This window comes from Pinus tabuliformis, chromosome 4_1, assembly GCF_031772625.1.
Source record: "Pinus tabuliformis cultivar Carrire ecotype Pingquan chromosome 4_1, CPIR1, whole genome shotgun sequence".
Classification (NCBI taxonomy): domain Eukaryota; kingdom Viridiplantae; phylum Streptophyta; class Pinopsida; order Pinales; family Pinaceae; genus Pinus; species Pinus tabuliformis.
In genome coordinates this window covers 92,553,136-92,569,315 of record NC_142303.1, presented here as the reverse complement: position 1 = coordinate 92,569,315, position 16,180 = coordinate 92,553,136, and positions in this window count along the sequence as shown.

Here is a 16,180-nt window from a genome sequence, read left to right as displayed (position 1 = left end):
AACTTCAACTTGAACCTTTGACTGAACCTCTAGAAATGGCTCATCCTACATTCTATATTTGTCATGCTACCCTGCATGATTGTGCTCATCATGTTGGTTTATTATTACTAACTCCTTGTTTGATTCTCTTTGAATATCTTCTTCCTAACCTTCTCCACATGTGGGGATAAGTTATCCACCCTCTCTGATTGTCGAACATGTATGTCTTGGTGGACTATTATCTATACCTGATTTCCCATACTCTTTATGGATAATCTCATGGATATCTATAGACTCAACTACCTTATCATCAATAGTAATTATCTCATTCCTTTCCCCATGTACTTTGTCAAGCTAACTGATTATCATCGGCTTGTCCTGCAAGTTTCTCTGAAAAACATGGTGTTGTTGCTCACCATTTGTACTTGAATACTTGGATCCTTCATAGGTTCTCTTATGAAAACCAATGAACCCAACTATGGATGAATCCCCATGATCTTCCCTTGTTGCCTCCTTATCACCTAGACATGAATGGTTAAGGGCCCAAGGTCCCTTGTAGATAAAGCATAGTCCTCTCCTCCTTAGTTCATTCTTGTTGCAGATTTTGTTCTTGCTTCCTCCATCAATCCTTCTCAACTCCTTCCTAGTCAGCACCATTCTGAGAAATTTTATGTTTTTCTAGACCAGCTTCTCAACTAGATCATAGGCAACTGGTGATCCATGTGGTTCCTTCCTCCAAAAGGTAAAAAATTTGGATCCTAGTATCTTGCAGATGTCGCATCTCTTTCTAAGCATAGAGATACAATCTTTTGCATGCTTGTTTTGACATTTTCTGGATGAGCTGATGTAATGTTGGTGTAAAATCTTTGTAGTAACTAAAAGATTAAGTCGTCACATTCCAAATTCAGCATAGAGGTTCCAAAGTTGAACTCTTCCATGAGTTTTAGAATTTTTGCAACACTTCTGAAAGGTAGGAAACACAATGCTATTCAACCCCTGAAGGGCTTCTACTATCAGCAACAATATATCTCTCATGATATCATTATTGTAGGGTATTAGTGGTGATGTTAAAGTTATGATCTTGTTGAGACAAGAAGCAGTTGTGAGTCTGACCTCTTCACAAGGATGTTCCCAAAGTTTAGGTTGTATCAACGCAAGCATGGATGGCTTAAGAGCCCATTTGAGTTTGTTCCATTTTCATTGCCCCACCTCGGAGAGACATGTGTCTGATTCCTCCAATTTATGAAGGTCTATGGATGACTTTTTTTGTTTCAATTCATATCTAAGTGCGAAGAGCTTAGCTCCTATGCTTTGTCCTTCACTCTCCATGGGTGATTCTACTGCAGAATGACATGGACCCTTTTTGAGAATGGTTTGTTGCTTTGACCATAATTTTTTGTCTATGGCGGTATGGTTACGTAAAGGACCATATATTCTCACTAGTTCATCAAGAACTTTTTGGGTGTTTTCCAAAGTCTCTTCAAGACGGTCCATCTTCTCCCATACCAAAGCAAGAGAATACTAATTTTTCATAGGGAGATTACATCAACATTTTATAAATCAAGCCTTCACTTCAAAATTTGGCCCAAATTTTTTTTATAAGCCCAAGCATACAACTATCAATCAATATAATTATCAATGCCACCCAAATCGCATGGTTCAGTTTTAAAAATGGAAATTAAGCCCACCAATTAAGTGCATGTGAATGGGCCAAGCATATAATTTTACAACCAATTAGGCGGCACAATGAAGATAAATTATGAGGTGCCCACAATAAAACTCTAATCCAAGTGCTTTCTTACCAATACCAGAATTAGCCCCACCATAAATTATACATTGGAATTAATTCCACTGAGCAATGGGTTCGGTTGGGGATGCAACCATAATCTTGGCTTTGTTGCTAAAGAGCGCTTCTCTAGACACACCTAGATGGTGTTATTGTTCAATGCACACCTGAAGAGGTTGCCCGGGATATAACTCAATTATGAATCACTATGGGGAAACCACACACGAGGTCCATGGTTTGTGAGATCTATTTTTAGACCCTTATGCATCGCTCAGTGATCCTTGAGACCTTCTACCATTCTCGATGTTGTCAGGATTTTAGAAACCCTACTTTGACATGAGAATTGATGGGAAACAAAATCCACGCCACCAAAATAGATCTGATCTACTGTGCTTTGGCTCTTGGGGGTTGGATTGTCATGGCGAGCAAAGCACCCATTTGAAAATTTTCCATAGGTGGCCAATGGAGAACCCCTCTCAAAGGAAAACGCCTGCTAGTTAATTAATTTATGCCTTGAAATATCAGAGACCACAACCTGAGGATAATATTGCACCTGATCTGTTGGGATAAACTAGTCTTTCCGCAACCAAATTGATGCTCACGCCTAGGCAGGCTTGGAATTTGGCATTCTGTAGGACATATTGAGTTCTAGGACGTATTTGACGGTGGCTGAAAATTTTTCCACGTCAAATTTGACGTGTCCTATAAAGCTGCATCCCGTCGCTTTGACGTTTAATTTCAAAGTTAAACCGTCAAAAACTATGATATCTTTGTTTCATGGGAGTTGGGGGCTTCATACCGGTACACAAGACAGATCAAATTTAATGCTATTTGTAGTATCTCTCTCAGCTACCATAGGCTAGTACTTAATAGGAGTAACTCTCTCAGTGACCATCTACAACTTTGCCCATAAGAATGATATGTGCAAATTTAATCTCGAGCTACCATTACCATTAACAACTAGTTTGTACTCAGTGGATAGTTGGAGACGAATGCAACCATTACCATTAACTACTGATTACTGTTGGAGACGAATGCAGTTTTAAGGTTTGCTTTGACGCCACGCTAAACCTAATCTAATGAGATGTGAAAATTGTAATATTAACTATTCATCACCCATGTTCAAAGAACTGCATGCCAGCAAGCTCACTATCATTTTCACGAAAATGTTCACTATCCAGGCCATTGACAGTTGGATTAGTGACAACTATCTATGAACAGTCTCCATGAATTTGAAGCTATTTGCATGATTTCCCAAAAATGGAATGGTGGCTTTGTTCCATGATCCATCCATTAGAATGGAGGAAGTACAATTACAAGCAAGGAAGAAATAGACAATGGGCATGTTCATGTGTCATCAGTGAGGTAATACACTTTCGTCCTTTCCCTGGCCATTACCCCAAGGCTTATTCTTGCAATTTGTTGCCTTAATCTCACATAAGCAAAATCCTTGTCATCTAACTGGCTTGGATATTTCTGTCTGGACATGCAGCTCGGTGCTCCCTGGAAGATTAAAGATCTCATGTTGGAATTTGAGAGCAATCCTGAATGCTTAACAGGGTTAATTTATTAGCTAGTAACCCAACTCACCATTTCAATAAGCCCTGTCAAAGACAATTCAATAAGTTTCTTAGGTCAGATCATAACACTAATTATTTCCAGAGTAGAGTTTAATTCCAGTGTTTGGTTATTGCATGAAGAAACTTTATAATAATTTATAAATTTTATTACCTCACCATAATCATGTCTGATCAGAAATATATAACATAGAAATGCAATCACATCTCTGCAACAACCCAGAACCTCGGAACATGCTTCAGTACTGTGAGACAATGTAATAATTTGAGGTAATGTTGAGTGAAAGATTTATGTCCCGGTCCTTAACCCTAGGGAAATCTTCAACGAAATCATGCCCATTTTCTATGAATAGCAGGGATGTACAAGAACACCACTTAAAACATTTGGGTGGTTTTGAGAGAATAGGTTTCTCTCATCCAATGCTTCTTAGTCTATAAAACTGTGGGTGATTTTTTTAAGTCTGAAGTTTGTTAAAAGGTCCACTTGGTTTATTACTTTGTTGTCAACTCATTGAAAGAATCCCTACAATATATTTGCATGCCACTAAGTGATCCACAACTCTTTAGGCTACAGTAATTGTATTTAACATGGTTTTAGCTTTCAATGTAATGTAATGTTCTAAGCATGAAATCAATATGGAAATTAGAGAGACTTGTATTGAGCAAATGAATGTAAACCATGTAAATTAATAATATTCTTTTATTACAATCGCAGAAGTGGATTCTACCTGGTTTTCTTGATATTGTATAGTGTTAGAGATAATGGAGAATATCTTAGAATAGTGAGTTGGTTCACGAGACCTTAGGATAGGAATTAGTTTTTATTTTTTAGGTTATGGTTCTAACTTCCCTAAATCTGTGATTACTATATAATGTTTGATGTACATGAACAATGTAGAGCATTCTGCAGAGCCAGACTCTCCTGGTTCAGACTCTCTTTCGTAGAGGTGAACAGTGGGTTTCATTTTATTTAATACAGAACATTTCATTTTTATCATGGTATCATAGCGTTAGGGCTGAGGAACCTATACGCTAAGTGGAGGGCGCGACTAAGCTGAAATCGTTGCAAGTTTTAGGTCTACAAATGTGACAATACCACTGTGGAACTTCTACATGTTTTTATTTTTCCGACCGTCACAGATTTGAAGTGTGTAATCGTGAAGACCTTCGTGAGTCCATGGTGCTAACTCGTGTTGACTGTGCAAACAAGTGAGGGGCTGCATGGAGGCCGAGAGAAGGTTGCGTCTTGGCAAAGGCTGACAACAGAAGGCTGCCTGGAGGCCGAGGTTTGCCGAGGAGGCCGTGGTAGAGGCCGTGAAGGAAGCCACGGTGATCTGCATGTGTGTTGTGAGATCAAACAATATTGGAGATCAGCGATCTCTGTCTTTGACACAGATCTGGGGTAAATCTAACATTTTTGTTTTACCTGTCAATTTTTTTTTTAAATCGCCAAGATGAATAATCAAATGTTTGAAGCATGCTTGAATGAGCATAACAAGCTCAATGGCTCCAATTATGCGAATTGGAAATTCAAGATGTAGACTCTACTAGAAGTGTAGAGTGCTTGGACGATTGCAAATGGGGATGAGCAAAAGCCAGCAGCTGGATCAGCATCAGTCCCAGACTGGGAGAAGCGAGAAGGTAAAGCAAGGATGTTATTGAAGATGTCAGTGAAAGACTGTATCATACCACATATCAGAGAATGCAAATCAGCAAGCGAAATCTGGGGAATATTGAAGGATTTGTATGAGATTAGGAATACAAATCATCTTTTGTTTCTGAAGAGAAAGATCTTATCCCTGAAGATGGAGGAGAATGAAACAGTTGCTTCCTTCATAGCAAGGATCAAGGATCTGAAGAACAAATTGTCAGACATTGGTGAAACAGTTGCAAATACAGATCTTGTAACAATTACCATGAATGGTGTGACCGATGACTACCAAATGTTCATCACTAGGATAAATGCGAGAGAGAAAATCCCAAAGTTTGAAGAATTGATAGGAATACTAATGCAAGAAGAAGAAAGAAGATCAACTCTGAAGCCCCAGAGTGTCGATCTTGCATTGATGGCGAAAAAGAACTTCTTCAAAGGAAAAGGAAATCCGCAACAGCAAAATGGAGGAAGCTCACAAAAAAGACCAAATCCGACCCAAGTTATGAATCCGAATAGAAACAACTCTATAATTAAATATTTTTATTGTGGAAAACTTGGTCATATAGCTGGGGAATGCAAGAAGAAGAAATATCATGAAGAACAACGGAGGAAGAAATGACATGCAGGTCATCTTGCGAATGATAATCATGAGCAGAACTTCAGATTGTTCATGGTAGACTTTGATGAGAATGTTGATGCAGACATCTGGTATGTAGATTCGGGAGCATCAACACATATGACAGGGAACAAGCAATGGTTCGAAGATTTTAAAGAAATCAACGACGGAGCACAAATCTACCTAGGTGATGATAGAAGTCATCAAATCAAAGGGTGTGGGAAAATTTTTGTCATTTTACCTAATGGTAATGTAAGACAAATTCATAATGTCATGTATGTGCCCAGTGTAACAAAGAACTTGATTTCTGTATCCATGATTACATATCAAGATCTTAAAGTTGAATTTTTTAAATCTAACTGTTATATTAAAGATCTGCTAGATGGCATGAAGACTATTGCTACAGGAATTCGAATAGGAGGTCTGTACAAATTGGATGTAAGACTAGCACCAGTTCGAGCTTTAATAGCAGTGGGTTTGACTACAGAAGAGTTGTGGCATCAAAGATTTGGTCATATCAACTACAATGATTTGTTGTTACTTCAAAAAAAGGAAATGGTAAGAGATCTTCCTATGTTAAAACAAGTGCATAATGATTGTGATGCCTATACATTAGGAAAGATGCATAGAGAAGAATTCCCTGTTCGAGTAGAGAAGAAACAGAGAGATATACTTGAATTAGTGCACACAGATCTTTGTGGACCCATGAAAACAAAGTCATTAGGAGGTGCACTGTATTTTTTATTGTTTATTGATGACTGCACAAAGTTTTCTTGGGTATATTTCTTGAGTAAGAAGAGTCACACATTTGAATACTTTAAGCAGTTTAGAAATATGATTGAAAAGCAAACAAGGAAGCAGATAAAAATTCTTCGCTCCAATCAAGGGGGAGAATACAGGAAGGATGAGCTTATCAAGTATTGTAAAGACCATGGGATATTACAGCAATTCATAGTACCCCATACTCCTCAGCAAAATGGAGTAACGGAAAGAAAGAACAGAACATTGGTGGAATGTGCTAGAAGCATGTTGAAAGGTAAGAATCTTTCGAATGGTTTTTGGGTTGAAGCATTGAATACTACGGTTTATTTGAAAAATAGGAGTCCTACAAAGAGTATTGAGTTTAAAACTCCTTATGAAGCATTATATGGATTTAAGCCTGCAGTAAAACATTTAAGAGTGTTTGGGTCTAAAGCATTTTCCCATATTCCAAAGGAAGATAGAAGAAAACTAGATTCAAAAGCCACTAGATGTACCTTTATAAGGTATTGTTCACAATATAAAGCTTATACATTATTTAATCCCTCTACTCACAAGAATTTTGTTAGTATAGATATCATATTCCATGAGCAGGATCATGAAGAATCTGATAAGCACAATGAGGAATGGGATATTCCGTTCTTGGTGGAAGAAGAAAGTGAAGAAACAGGAAACAATCAGGATCAGCAAACAAAGGCAGAAGATGAACAGCAGCAACAACAGCAAATACAGTAGCAACAACAACAAATATAGCAGCAACAGCAACAGCGGGAGGAAAAAGAAAATGATGATCACACAAGGTTCGAAGCTACCCCACCACTCAGGAGATCAGGTAGGAAAGCTCAATTGCCTGCAAGATATAGGGAAAATGCCTTTATAACTAGTATGATGAATGTTGTTTAACCTTCTAGTTATAAGGATGTAAATGAATGTAGTGAATGGAAACCAGCTATGGAACAGGAATATGAAACTATAATCAGGAACAACACTTGGGAACTAGTTGAACTTCCTAAAGGGAAACAAACTATAGGTTGCAAATGGTTGTATAAACCCAAGATTAATGCAGATGGAACCATAGATAAATTAAAAGCTAGATTGGTAGCAAAGGGGTATTCACAAAAATAAGGCATTGGCTATGAAGAAAACTTTGCCCCTGTAGCTAAACTAAATACCATCAAAATGTTGATTTCTTTAGCTACTAAGAAACATTGGATGATTCACCAACTAGATGTAAAGTCTGCATTTTTAAATGGAGAATTGAAAGAGGAGGTTTATTTCGAGCAACCTGAAGGGGTTGACAAAAAAGGGAAAGAACATTTAGTCTGTAGATTAAAGAAAGCTCTTTATGGACTAAAGCAAGCACCCATGTCTTGATATGAAAAGATTGATTCATTTTTTCTACAATTTGGCTACAATAGAAGTAAAAATGACCCTAATATATATACCATGCAAGATGAAAAAGGGCGCATAGTTTTGATTTCTTTGTATGTAGATGATTTGATTATTATAGGTGATGTTACTTATCTAATCAAAGAAATCAAGCAACAGATGTCACAGGTGTTGGAAATGAAACACCTTGGTGAATTAAGATACTATTTGGGTCTTGGGATCTGGAGAGATTCAAGACAAACATTTCTATCCCAGGGAAAGGAAATCTGCAATAGCAAAACGAAGGAAGCTCACAGAAAAGGCCAAATCCGACCCAAGGTATGAATCCGAATAGAAACAACTCTATAATTAAATGTTTTTATTGTAGAAAACTTGGTCATATAGCTAGGGAGTGCAGGAAGAAGAAATATCATGAAGAACAGCAGAGGCAGAAATGACATGCAGGTCATCTCGCGAATGATAATCATAAGCAGAACTTCAGTTTGTTCATGGCAGGCCTTGATGAGAATGTTGATGCAGACATCTGGTATGTAGATTCGGGAGCATCAACACATATGATAGGGAACAAGCAATGGTTCGAAGATTTTAAAGAAATCAACGACGGAGCACAAATCTATCTAGGTGATGATAGAAGTCATCAGATCAAAGGGTGTGGGAAAATTTCTATCATTTTACCTAATGGTAATATAAGAAAAATTCATAATGTCATGTATGTGCCCACTGTAACAAAGAACTTGATTTCTGTATCCATGATTACAGATCAAGATCTTAAAGTTGAATTTTTTAAATCTAATTGTTATATTAAAGATCTTCTAGATGGCATGAAGACTATTGCTACAGGAATTCGAACAAGAGGTCTATATAAATTGGATATAAGACCAGCACCAGTTCCAGCTTTAACAGCAGCAGGTTTGACTACAGAGGAGTTGTCGCATCAAAGATTTGGTCATATCAACTACAATGATTTGTTGTTACTTCAGAAATTTTTATCATATAGAGTAAAATGAATAATAGTTCGTGTTTGTTTTTGGATTTGTTGTAGCCTTTTTGAGAGAGTATCTTAAGCGTAAGAACAACCTACACCGTGAAAGCTTTTGACTGATTGATTGCCATGTTAGTAATAGCGATTGCATTTATTATTCGGCTTTGCAAATTGACGAATGAAGAGTTTTACTAAACCAGTTGTTTTTTTAATCTATGTATGTTGTTTTTTTTAATCTACATATTTCAAAAATGGAAATTGTATGTATGATTTTTCATTTTAAATGACTAGGAAAGAAATTATCATCATCTTTCCAAGCTATGAAAACTCTGTCAACTCTTTCATAGAAGGGGATTATAATTGGTTTTCTTGATACTGTTGTAGCTTTTTTCACAGAACAACAACAACAATTGAATAAACAGGTTACCTACTTGCAAGGACCCACTTTCAGCGAACCCGTTTTTGTTTTCCATTAACTACATATTTTTTTCAAAAATAGAAAACCTTTGTATAGTCGTTCAATATAAACTGTGACATGGAAGGAAGTTGTCTTCAGCTTTCCAGCTGAAGATAATTTTGTCAACCTTTCACAATCATTATTATACTCTAGTAAATGTATAACCTTTCCCAATCATTATTATACTCCACTAAATGTATAGCAAGGAATGCAATAGATGGCAATGAAAATATCGTGAATGGTCTGTAGATTGTCATGGTTGACTTTGTTAGAATCTCAATGAAAATAATGATTTCAATACAAACTTTCTAACATAATGGATGCTTGTCTTATTAGAGAAATAGTAGGTTTAGAATCTTTACACGTGGAAAACATTTGAAATGAATACTTGAAATAGAGTCTCCGAGTAATATATATTCATAGTTTAAATATTAGATTGTAGTGATAATAACATATTTTAATGGAAAAAAAAAATGTGATATTGCTTAATCATACTTTTGAAAATAAATAAATAAAAAGTTAATTTTTAAAATTATCAATTACTTAAATTTTATTAAAAATTAAAATATTATAAAAATATATATATGAAATTTTAAATATTTATTTTATTTTGTTTAAGTGAGTGAGATTGATTTTATCCCTTTTTAATTAATAATATGATTTTTAATAAAAATGCAATGTTTTATTAAGATGCACAAACCAAGGCTAAGGCTCAGCCATAAAGCAGTGAAAACTTGTTATTTCCATATTCAGTTCTTCATCTTTATTTCCATATTCAGTTCTTCATCCTTCTGAGCAATGAACTATGGTGATTGTTGCAGTGGATAAAAATCTTCCCTATTGGATAAATTTGTGTGGATAGAATTTCGTTATGTGAGAAAGTGTACATAACAATATTATAAAGAGGTAAGCTATAATCTCTATTAGGGTATGGATTTTTTCATGTAGTATGAGATCAATGAGTGTTTTATTCTTAAGTTATATTTTTTTTGTTTGTAAAAGATAAGTTGTTATTCTAATTATCTCAATTTTATGGAGTGGTGGTTGTTGAACTTTAATTCATTTCACGTTAAATTTTACACTTATCCTTTAGATTTTTTTCCTATATATTGTACCTTTTCAATTATGAACTATGAAAATGCACATTTTCCCAATAATTGATATTTATTATGTAGAATTTGGCAAAGCCTTGCTAAGATGAGAGTCTTCATGTGTCACACAAATGGGATTTTAAGATGGACTCTCAGGGCGGTCGTTTCCCAAAGAGGCTAAGAAAGTGTACTAAGGTCTACATGTTGGATAAGGATTAGCTTCCCATCCTTATCGAAGTATTAAGCATCCACTAAATCATAATCTTTTCTTTCAGTAAAATATAAATCCAATATTAAGGTGAGGAATAATATCTCTAAACATATTAATTTACCAAAAAACAAAACACCATTTTTGGAGGGAGATTAATAAAAGTCGATATGCAAAAATAGTCGCAAAAAAGATTGTAGATAAAAGGAGGATGACACTCACAAATTTGAATAGAGTCTAAAATAAAAAAACATGAAAAATGTAAAGCCTAGCATAAAAGATTTGAAATTCCAGGTCTGCGCCCAGGGATCAATTAAATCCTTCTATCGTTCAAAATCCACTCTATCCAACGCATCACATCATCTCTGCAACAGCAAAGGCATTGGTTCTAAAAATTACAGCAGTCGCACCCAATCCACCAATCGACCAAACCGACGTGTAGATTGACAGTCTGATGGCGTCGTCCACAATTATGTGCGCACAAATTTTAATGATCTTTTTGTTATACACGGGTAGCCTCGCTCGCTCTATTCTAGAGTTTCGATCCACTCATTAACGCTGGATATTGGCACAGTGCACGACCATGAGAAAGCTTGAGGTTTACGTTTGCTTCATACACAATGCACCGTTCGGTCGACTCATCAAGCCATACTATCAAGGATTGTTGATAGTGTGCAACAAAGTCAAAGTCAGTCGTGGAAAAATTTGAGCATCCCTCTTGCCTGTGTCCACGATCTGGTAATTGTCCTCAAAGTCACTTCTGTCTCGACAGTGCACAATCAGTGCATCGACCCTGTTTGACCCGGCGTTGAGAGCCTCCAATACCTCTTATCTGCGTGATTTCTTATCTTGGTGAGGGTTTAAGATCCGATTCGACGGTGAGCTTAATTCGATTGCAGATTTTCCAAATTCGGAATCCTACTGACATGGACGAATATTCGGGGAATCTGCATCCACTTAAGCATGGCCTCCTGATTCGATCCCTCTAGATTCGATTATGACATGTGACTGTTGCATATCACATTCAACAGAACACATGTGACTGTTGCATATCACATTCAAAAGAACACCTATCTGAATGCAGATAAACAAACCGTCACTGAAATCTTTGCTCTATCCTGCACTGCCTTGAGCAAGTTCTTTCTCGAGCCTTACTCTTGCGATCATGGATGATTGGCTCTCACACAAGTCACAACGTGGTCACTACGACCTTTGCCACGGTATGATCCTGTCGTACGAGTGGATGTGGCTTCTACGCCCAATGCGCCTTCAATAAGTGGATCGACCCTATATGACTTGATGCTCTTGCAATTCTTGGTATGGCGAACGTACAGCCTTATAACTCTGGTTGATTGGTTTCTTAGCCTTCTACTGTGTGTTTCTTAATGACTTCAAATGAACTCCTTTGATTCGACCTACGCAATCTTCCATACTTGTGCGGTGCTTCTCGGATTATGACATTTCAGAATCTACGTGAACCCTCCACTTGTGGTAGCTACATATATGTGTTTTTCATTTACCCTCTGCAATTCATGTGGGCGTTTCTTGTCCAAACCTGGCCTTGAATCTCTGGTTTAATGCATTATTTGGATGGTCGCTCGGCCCCTTTCCCGAACCCACGACGCTGTCGTACTGGTGTCTGGCCCTTACAACCCACCGCCCAACCCACCCACCCACCCACCGACCGCCTCTGATAATAGATCTGGCTAAAGATTAATGTCTTGGCTCTAGATCTCAACAATAGATCAATTTGATCCTCAGCAATAAATCTTGGTATGCAAGAAAAAAACTTAAATTTGATCCTCAGCAATAAATGCAAGAAAAATAGTAAACCTCGGAACCCGTCAAATTAATTATCTGAAAAAAAAGGGGCCAACTAGGGTGTTATGGTGTACAACAGAAGGTGAGAAATGTCAACTAGGGAAGTTCCCTGCACAAAACCCTTAGGCTTGTAGGATGTTGGGCTATGATAGCACTGCAGTATCTTGAACAACGAAATAATCAACTAATTTGGTATATCTAGGTGTTTTAGTTAAAAATAATTGCAATCAAAACACTGAATACAATAGGATGTGGAAACATAACCTTTATTTATATTAATAACTGAAGAAAATGTTATATGTTCTTACAATAAATTTCAAGGCCCTGCAATGGCATGCACTATTGTTTATCAAAAGAGGAGACAATTGCACTGAAGCACAATCGTGGACCATGGATGGACCCACTGGACAAAATAACACCCAGATGGATCCATCGGACAAATTGGAACTGGTCACCCAAAGTTCTCAAGAAAAACACAAGAAGATAGATAAACCTGGATGATCCAAATGCTTAGCTTCTATCCCTTTTTATAGGGTAGATGGACTCTCTAAAGACCCTATTTTATTATTTTCCCTTGAAAACCTAAGGAAAATACTATGGGAAACTACCACGGCAATTACCATGGACAGATTCCATTCATTTTGACTAGATCAAGAAAGGAAGTATTACAACTCCTCACACACGGGTCTCACACACGGGTCTCACGGTTTCAAAACACTCATACTAAGAAAAAAAAACACAGAGAAATTTGCTTATGAAAGGCATATTATAAGATATAAGTGATTGGAGACTTTCACAATTATTTATATTATTGTTAGGGATTCTTAATAGAACTGTGTAAAATTTATAATCCTTCCAACTTTTTAATGGAAACTCCATCCATCATCAAAAATAAGTTAAATTAGATAAATAATTAGAAATCATTTAACCTAATTCATATTAAAAAATTAAACAATATATAATAATTAATTAAAATTTAATGATTAATAATTAACCATTTAAATTTAAAATATTAATAATCTTTATTAATTCAAAATAAGAAAGAAAGAAAAATAGGAAAAAATAAGAATTAATTATAAGAGGTTTACTTCAAGTTCACACTATAAGATGTTTATTTCATCCTTTACTCAGTGATACAAACCTATGCATTGTCACTGCTGCCTAAAGTCTGCTGCAGTGAGTTTATTTCATCCTTTACTCAGTGATACAAACCTATGCATTGTCACTGCTGCCTAAAGTCTGCTGCAGTGAGAGGCATTGTAGTAGCTAAGTAGGCGCACTGTCTCCTCAATACACCTCTTTTGACATTAAAGGTTTTGTAGCCATGGAATTATGAACAGTTTTGCAATCATTTATTTATAATGTTGTGTCAGCCTGCAATTTGTTAAATGATGTTTAAAAAGTAATTGCATATTGGGTAATAACTGCAAATTGGATATTTATGTATGTTCCAGAGTCCAACTTTATCACTGTAATTGTTATTCTAGCAGGAGCAGGAGGTGTGACCATTGAATGAATGCAAATTCCCCATTTGGTCATTCGGGAAACAAATAGTTCACGCAGGGCCACAACTGGAAAGGGGAGAGTCATGGACGGTTCCACTCACTGCCGGTTCGAAGTGGCAGAATTTGAGGGTGCACTAGGTGTGTGCCCTGCACAACAGCGGAGTGTTGGGGTGTAGTGTATTGCACAACCGGGCAATGCGAGGGTGAACTAAACTGTCGAGAAATTACACCCGCAGCGACTCTGGTCGAGTACAGAGGATACTCAACCTCGACAAGTATGACATCTCTCTCATCGGCGGATTCAACATTCCAATTTCGTTCATACCCTATAACTCTAAGTGTCAAGCGATCTCTTGCAGCAACAACATAACTAACAATTGTCTCGCAGAATTAAGGGTGAGGGGCGCCTGCATGAGCGCCTGCACTGGGGATTACGAGGGAAACAATTTTCATCCCAGTAACTATTCACGTTTCTTCAAGACACAATGCCCCCAGGCGTATACCTATTCATATGACGACAACAACACCTCCTTCACTTGCTCCGCAGGCAGTGATTACACGGTCGTCATCTGTGGCGCAGCCGTTCAGTTGGTGATGTAGAAGGAAGATGATGTTATAAGGATTAAGTCGTACTTTGTAAGAAGATTGATTGATTTTACAGAAAAATATTTCATTTTAATTTTATGTATAATAATTTTTGATAGCTAATTAATTTTTAATAATGTTTTTTTGGTATTATTATATATTTTAATTTTTTTTTTAATATATACAATGTCAATATTAACAACATCTAATGTGTCTAAGCAATCAAATAAGATTAGAAAACAATATTTACACTGAAATCAATGCATCAATCAAATGAGATTAGAAATCAACATCTACACTGAAACCAATGCATTTAGTGAAAGCAATCAAATAGGATTAGAAATCTAAATCTACAATGAAATAAATGCATCTAGTGCAAGTAATAAAAAGGGATTAGAAATCAATATCTACACTCAAATTAATTCATCTAGAGCAAGCAATCAAATAGAATTAGAAATCAACATCTACACTAAAATCAATGCATCTAGTGCAAGAAATTGAATAGAATTCTAAGAAAACATAATCTACGTTGAAATCAATGCATCTAGTGTAAGAAATATTCTTCCCTCTCTCTCACCTCCATCTAATCTTGAAAAATATTTTTAAAGTCTCACGATTAACAACATCCAATCCATCTAATGTGAGCAATCAAATAGGGTTAGAAAACAACATCTACACTGAAATTAATGAGTCTAATGCAAGCAATCAAATAAGATTAGATCAACATCTACACTGAAATCAATTCATAGTGCAAGCAATCAAATATAATTAGAAATGAACATCTACACTGAAATTAATGAATCTAGTGCAAGCAATCAAATAGGATTATAAGTCATCATCTACACTGAAATCAATACATCTTGTTCAAGAAATGGTCTTCCCTCTCTCCCCCATCCATCTATATCTATATCTCCCTTCATCTCTCTTTCTTTGTCTCTCTATCTCACCCCCTCCCAAACACACACGCTTTCTCTCTCCATATATATCTATCTCTCATTCCCTCTCTTCCTCCCTCTCTCTCTCCCTCCCCATTCCCTTTTTCCTTCCCTCCCTCTCTCTATCTCTCTCTTCTTCCCTCTCTTCACCTCCAATCTATATATCTATCTCCCTTTGCCTCTCCTTTGTCTCTTTATATCACCCTCAAAGCATACACACTCTCTCTCCACATCCATTTATCTCTCCCTCCCTCAACCTCTCCCTCTCCCTCTCTCTCCCTTTTAATTATCTTCCCTCCTACTCTCCTCTCTTCCTATCTCTCTCTACCTTATCACTCCCTCTCTCTCTCTCTCTCTCCACTTTTATCTCTTTATTTCTTTCTTCTTACCTACCTTTCTCTGCCCCCTCCAACTCCCTCTCTCATCTCTATCATGTCTTCTCTTTCTTCCTTCCTCTCCCACCTCACTCTATCTCCTCCCCTCTGTCTCTTCACCCTCCAACTCTATCACTATCTCCATCCCTCTCTCCTCTCTTCTTCTCTCCCCCCTTCCTTCCATCTCTCCATGTTTGTCTCTCTACCTTATACCAAAAATACACACTTTCTCTCTATCTCTACCTTGTCACTCCCCCTCTCTCTCCACTTTAATTGTTCTATGTCTTTCTTTTTCTCTCCCTCTCTCCCCCTCCAACTCCAAGTTGAAAATAATTAATATTATTTTGTATTAATGGAGAAATGGTTACACAGTTGTAATGTATCTCCTTAGTTTAGGATTTGTTCCTAGAGTTTAGGAGTTTAGTTGCAACTTCCTTATCTCTAGTAATGTATTTAATGATG